The 7,407-nt window shown below is 37.3% G+C and overlaps 1 pseudogene across 1 annotated transcript in view; it reads left to right on the forward strand.

Annotated features, from left to right (window-relative positions):
• The first annotated feature begins 2,265 nt into the window (after positions 1-2,265).
• Positions 2,266-7,407, forward strand: part of LOC146457035 (uncharacterized) — a 17,294-nt pseudogene continuing 12,152 nt past the window's right edge. Inside the window, exons 1-4 of the transcript XR_014858634.1 lie at positions 2,266-2,566; positions 4,055-4,266; positions 4,714-4,803; positions 6,194-6,533. The product of XR_014858634.1 is annotated as an uncharacterized LOC146457035 (transcript). The remainder of the gene's footprint in view (positions 2,567-4,054; positions 4,267-4,713; positions 4,804-6,193; positions 6,534-7,407) is intronic.

Below are 7,407 nucleotides of genomic sequence, written 5' to 3' on the forward strand. Positions count from 1 at the left end.
TTACGCCTCGAAAAATTTCCACAGAAATAAGCTAAACAAATATTACTTTGAAATAACAATTATATTTTTCGGGCGCATTTTGAATTGATAATTTGAGGAGAAATATTTGTTTACCGAAAATGGGTTAAGAATAAATTATGTTGAAAATATAATGCGTTTTAGCAAAACATTATTAGTAAAATGCACAAATTAATTATCATATCTGTTAATTGCTTTTTCACAAGGCGTATTTATTTCACTTTGTGTGAAGTTTTTATCTTCTAGAATTTGCTTTATTTTGAATACCTTGCAACAATGCTTATCCACCCCAATTTTTACCGGTTAGGCATGAAGCCTGTGACAGCGTGAAGGGTGTCATTAACTTTCCTTAATCAAGTGTACGAAGTGTTACATAATCATCGTGACGTGTTTAACAGCCAATAAGAGAGCTGCCAGTCAGTATGGCCCACACTCTTGAGTCTTTTAAACGTCGATCTCGTTCATGAGGAGGCAGTTGGTCTTTACGGAGAGTTGAGGATCGACTTGACACCAGGTAAGCTCAAGACAAAATACACAAACAACAGCTAACCTCATGCTAACCCTAAGAATTATCATCTTTTTTATAGGTTTGACCTTTTTTCCGTAAAGTGAGAACACCAACGTTGGTTCCTTTGCTCTGAAAGCAAAGTAACCAACGTTGGTGTTCTTACTTACGGAATATAAGGTGAGTTAACGAACCGTTTAAGGCCCAATTCAAATCTCCGTCTTAATCTTTCGGTCATATTAAACTAAGGTACACAAAGGTACATCAAAATACAAGATTGTTCAGTCTTACGTCCCGCAAACTTACTAAGTTTCAAAGCTTGGCGGCTGTAGTTTCTCAGTTCTAAGTGAGGCGCGTGTTTTCTCGCTTAACGGTCGCGCCCCACCCCAACCTGTCGATCCACTCGCGCGCTCGTTTGCTCGCGCCTTGTTCTCGTTTACTTATTCAAGCGTTGAGCTCCACGCGAGTGCCTGCTTCGCAATGTATGCCAAACTCAGTGCTCTTCATTAAATCAGCAAAAACTTTTTTTTTATTATACATATAAAGCGGAAAACGTGTGCTAACTAAGCTTTCGTATTCTAGCTGCTTTTTGTTTTTGTTTTGTTTGTTGTTGTTGTTGTTTTTTATTTTCTGCTTTTTTGTAAATAAAGAGCCGTAATTCATCTCTTCTAATGACAAAAGTTATGTAAATGTTATGCGATGGTAAACTTAAGTAATTCAAGTGTGTGATAGAGTTTTTATTGATTTGCTTTTACTCTTTGTTTTCTTTGATCTGATATTGAAGAGGGAGATTTTGCATATAATTGTTACGAAAAGGGGGGCTGGGTTTAGGAGTAAACAAAGCAAATATTACATCAAATGTATAGGGTCATGACCAATTTTAAACCGCTCTAATTCCTCTTGAATTTGTCGGTTTTTGACAAAAAGATATGTCGTAGTCTAGCGCTACGTCTTCTGAAACGGTTCACAAAACAAATTACTTTGGGCACGTGCGTATCACGCGCTGTACGTATTAAATCACGTGCAACAAAATTTAACTTACAAACCTAATGGCCGATTTAGACGGTACATTGTCGCATGCGATTTCTAATCAAAGCGCGCGCTGCTCCCGCCATGCAAAAAATCGTCACAATTCTCGTCATTCAACATTGCCTTTATTTACGATTGTCGAAGAATTTTAAAAATGTTTTAAAATACTACAACATTTTTGTGACGTACACGACAGTCATAAGCGAGTTGTAGGTTTGTTTTACACGAAACAATTCGTGTCGTAGGCCTGTCGTAAGCTTGTCGCATGCGACAAAGTCGTACCGCGTAAATCGCCCTTAAGGGATGTTAAGCATTAACCAAGATGTCGTCAGCTCTACAACAAAAGCGAGTGAACTTACAGTAGCTGTCACATTTCTTCGATTAGTTCTATAAGCTATTTGGGTGCCCCAAATTTCACACAATTAACATAGCATTCAAAGAATATTTCCTTCATATCTTTCTTTTTTTAAAATCTATTTTTAGTAACAATGAAATGTAAATTATTTTTAATTTTTTTATCTTTACTGTATGTACTCTATCCTTAATACTAATGTGTGTGACCAAGTTATAAAAAAATAATCTTATCTGTAAATATTCGTATGAGTTAAATAAAATTTACTTAAAAATTGACTTGATTTGTAATTTATTTGATAAATAAGCCGTCCGCTATCTTTCTTTCGCAGAATACTTTGGAGTAAAACTCTCAAGGCAACATGCAGCCTAGCGTTTTGCTGCTTCTTGCTGGTGTTGCTGCGGCGACTAACATACCTGATGCCTCCAAATATGTGGGTGTCGGTTATCAGCTGTTGTTGGGTAACCCTGATGGTAATACAGCAGGAGGCGGTAGAGACCCAGGAATCCTTTCGACCCATAATATCTTAGCACTGACGTACAACAACCAAAACACCTTCAATTTCAAAACACATGCAAATGCATTGGAAACCGAGACGAAAAGTGTGGTATATGGCACCAAGAGTTATAAGGAGGAACTTGAAGTTGATGTGAAGGCCGAAAGTAAGTACTGAACTGATGACTGGGATTATGGAAACAGTGCTGGGGTACGGAGCGTGCGCAGTAACAATCACGTAGTCGTCAATCAACATCTAATGGAGACCGGCGGTGTTACGTTTATTTAATTGTCTTGCATGAAACTGAGCAACACTGTCGTGTGAGACGTCAGGCGTTTTCCACACAAATATCCACCAAAATACAACATGCATGATATCGAAGGCCAGATTCATGAAGCAATAAACCATTTTATGGCCGTTCCCAAACCATTTTATGGTCATTCCCAAACCATTTTATGGTCTTTCCCAATAAACCATTTTATGACCATTCCCAAACCATTTTATATACATTCCCAAACCATTTTATAGTCTTTCCCAATAAACCATTTTATGTTCATTCCCAAACCATTTTATGGTCCTTCCCAAACCATTTTATGGCCTTTTCCAAACCATTTTCAAGAAGGTTAAAGTGGCCGCATTATCGAATGATTCTACGCTACGTTATGAGGGCGACCTCAGCTTAAACAGGTTTGGACGTTCCATATACCGACCAAGTTCCGAACTCTAAAATTGGGGTTGTAAAAAGGAGAGCGGAATCTTCCCTGTTCCCAGAAGAGCAAAATAAAACAACAACGACAAAAACAAAAGGAGCGGAAAAACAAATTAAAAGAGACATTCTGATCATCATGACTCTAAACATAGTAACCCAGTATTTCTACGTTTCAAAATATGAATACAAAATGTAATAATATTAATACTAGTGAGCTTAATTTAGATGAGATTTACTCAGCCCACTTTGAAGAATATAACACATATTTGCTTTTCATCCCTTTATCTGTAGCAAGTAAAGATACATGGTTTTGGGAGTTCGCCTTCTCTTTAAGCACTAGTAAGTGAGACATACATTTTATATATTTCATGCCTCTTCTTAACTAACATTGAAAAGTAATTGTACCATGAATAGGACTGAAGACAAATGAGGTGAATAGAGGGAGAGGAGGATAAAGAGGAAAGTGTCTGTATTAGACACGTGTCCAAAACGTGATGTTACTTCACACATTTTACGGTTGTTTACTTAGTGACCTGGTCTTTGAGTTGAAGCGAGGCTGGAGTTGACTTTTGTTTTGATACAAACCTCAGTTCTTTTCAGATGTAAATACAAACTAGTTAGCATAAGAACGACTGTTATTTTCATATGAAAAATGTAAGGGTTTGTATCAAAATAGAATCAACTGCAGCCGCACTTTCCATTCAAAGACCAGGTCAGTAAGCACACACGTGTTAAATGGAGTATTCTGGAGTTTAAATAAGCCGTTGGAATATATCACCTTTTAACAATTCGTTTTTTGACGTATGTGTATCATCCTTTCATTGAGTTTTGAAATCTAGATATTGCAAAGGTCAATGCTATAGTTTAACCATTTTACTCATTCGTTTATTATTTATTTCATTAATGATTAATTTATTTTTTTTATTTCATTTCTATCTTATGCAGACTATCAAAGAGTGAGTGAGGGAACGTCGTCACAACGCAAGGTCTTTTATCAATCGAAGACGATTAAAAATAAAGGTCGTGCTCGGTACAGATTGGACTCAGCTAGGGTGGAGAAGTATCCTGTCACACGAGACTTTGCTTATGCTGTGTGCGGTTTACCGAATGAGTACAATGAGGTTAAATATGGAGAATTCATTGGCGAATGGGGAACGGTATGTTCTTCAAGTTTGAACACGAGTCACAATGCATTTAAAAGTAATCCACCCAACTGACACCCACTCAATTGCTGGTAATAGAACGAAAACTAAAATAATACGTTCCAATAGGTACTTGTAGTTGAGATACTATTGTTAATGTTAACGGAGTTTAAGGAGGGTGCCTACTATTGTTACTCAGTGCGCATCTGAGATACTCGGGTTTCCTATGGGTGGTGCCTGCTAGGAAATACATGTGTCCGAAGTTAACATATCAAGTTGCAATGCTTATATTTATAACAAGCTTTTATTGTTTATATTTTCTGAGGTGTTGTGATCATTTTTTCTAGTAAAGTAAAGTCAAACATTTTAGACGTACGTGATCAAGAAAACCTTAAGTTGAGGACTTGAAGTGTTGGTTGCCATTGTCAACGTAACTAATAACCGTTGGTATTTTTCTTTTAGGACATTATAACAGAGCTGGAAATTGGAACGAGAACAGTTTATCGCAAAGAAACGTCAAGTGCGAGCTTCACCGAGTTTGCCATGAATAAGGTAAGAATACATACATATATACATGCATACATACATACATGCAAGCATGCATGTATGCATACATACATACATACATACATACATACATACATACATACATACATACATACATACATACATACATACATACATACATACATACATACATACATACATACATTGCACATTGATCAGATTGAAGACTGCAATGGAAGTTTAAATTCGCGAATGCAGCATCAAAAGACTTTGACTTCAAACTCTAGCGTGCAATGCCCACAGCTGTTTAGTTAGCTCTTTAATCTAGCCAATCAGAGTCCGAGGATTTCCTAAAAGAAACCAACACAAAGCCATACCAAATTTTTGTTTACGTTGCGATCTTAACCCAAGACCGAAAGGGTGTATTCTGCCCGCGCCAACTTTTAACGTTTATAACTTTTTAAACATTTGCCATGAAGCTTCGTGACTTGTTCAGAAATTTATCTGAAAAAACTTGTCTGATGTAGTAGGTTACCATTCACTGAATTTGACGCCACCATGGCAACCAATTTTTGATAGACAGGTTTCCAAGAAATGAAATAGTCCTGTTTATGTCTCACAGCAGCTTTTTTGCACATTTTAGTGTTCTTCTAGTGGTTTCGAGTACTTTTTGGAAGTTTTAGAAAAATGCAAAAAGCCCCCCCCTCCAAAAAAAAAACCGTTTGGAAAACGTAACATCATTCCCACATGATATGATGTCCTCACCTTCCTTTGGGGACCACAAGGAAACATCTTCGGACCAAGTTCACCAGAAAATCCTGGTCTAGATATGGGAAAAATCGTATTTTTCCTCTTTGGTGTTTCCAAACCACTCGTGGCCTAATTTGTTCCATACAACTTAACATGGAAACGGCCTTCGCTTTTTTCTGGTAATTTACAACAATTTTCAGTCTATTGCAAGTATTTTGTTTAGCTTAATAACAAGGCAGGAAGCAAAATTCCTCGACATTAAACTGATTTATTCAAGGTAGGCTTTTACATTTCAAATGTTCACATTCGTTCGCTACAATTCGTAGATTTAGAGGCACAAATTCACTTCTAACAGCTTTGTCATTTGAGTTATATTTTGCGTATGTTTCTTCAATAACAAAAGGCGCTGTATAGTCCTACAGATTGGTGAACTAAAATGTGCGATTTATTATATAAGCGCCAACTTTGGCAAAGAGACAACAGATCACCTGATAAAGATCACCGGGTATGGCCACATCTGGAATATATCCCATGATTTGCTGGATTGTAGCTCTAAGCTCATTGTCAAGTGTAACCGGGCAATCCCTTTTGGTATGAACTGATTTATTCAAGCCCAGTTAACTCCCACAACCTTTAAGCCTGTGTTACACTAGACCTAACTTTGAATATATTTTTTTCTATTCAGATTCAAGGCTCAGTGCATGCTGCTGGTGATTTATTTGGAACTAGTTCCTCTTTGCAGGTTAACATGAACATGGTCAAGCAGGCCGTAAGTGAGGGGAAAACGTTTGGTTCAAATGAAAAAAAAATCTCAACTGGAACTGACGAAGTACCGGAGCCTATTGGTCTGACGTTGATGCCTATTCACGAGGCCTTTAGTTTTTATTTCTACGAAAACCTGGATAAACAAGTGCAAGACAACTGTCCGAAAAGTTTCACCGAGTCGCGTCTTGAAAAGTTAAAGGCGAATGTTAAGAAGTTATTGAAGAAATACCCACAACTGAAAGGAGCCAAAAGACCTGTAGGTAAGATGTTTTGTTTCATTTGCTATCTTAAGGAGCCTTTACACGGCATGTGGCATACGTGAACTTCGCAACTACAGTTGGCAAACAGATGTGTAAACTCTGAGCGACAAATAAAACTTATCTCGATTCTCGCCAACTTTTTTGCTAACTTTTCTCTGTTTGCAAAGGCAAGACTTTAACAAGACGCCTTAAGGCGTTCACGCCGGATGCGGTTTCGGACGCTGCAAACATTCAGAACTTTGAATGGCTACAAACAGTCACAATCTGTTTATACGTACAAAAAAGTAATCAAAGGCATTTATTGTTGAGCTCGTTGATAGAAACAGGATTCACTTGGGGCTTAGATGGCTCAGTGGAATACTTAGATGAGAAAGTATTTAAACTTTGTGACCTGATTTGAATATTTGCTGAAAACATTGAAGAAAATGCAAGGGAATGGATATTAAGCTTAAGCTTTGTGTAATATTACATAGCAATTCCTATGTGTCTAACTGCCCAGTCAAAGAAAAACAGTAAAAAAAATCCTTCCTCAATGAAAAATGTATTCAGATAAGCAATTATTTACATGTAAAAAGCGAACGCGTCTAATTTCCGCTTACCCAAGCGATTTGAAAGAATTGCGAGTCAAATTTAAAACATGCGGAGCACATTTTTCAAATATTTTGCGAGAACTGTTAGGAATACGAAGAACCGGTCCATCAAAAAAGTATTTTAGTAAGAATTGACGATCAAACGTGAAATTTTTTTGAGATGGATTCCCAGCAGCGCTCAAGCTCGACAAAGTCAGTATGCCAGTGATGATTTATGATCAATTCTCTTCGCCCCGAGATACCACAATCAGTTCTCCCAAGCGTAATTTCTTCGCCTTGAAATC

The sequence above is a fragment of the Pavona decussata genome, unplaced genomic scaffold, assembly GCF_977016875.1.
Source record: "Pavona decussata unplaced genomic scaffold, jaPavDecu1.1 SCAFFOLD_249, whole genome shotgun sequence".
Classification (NCBI taxonomy): domain Eukaryota; kingdom Metazoa; phylum Cnidaria; class Anthozoa; order Scleractinia; family Agariciidae; genus Pavona; species Pavona decussata.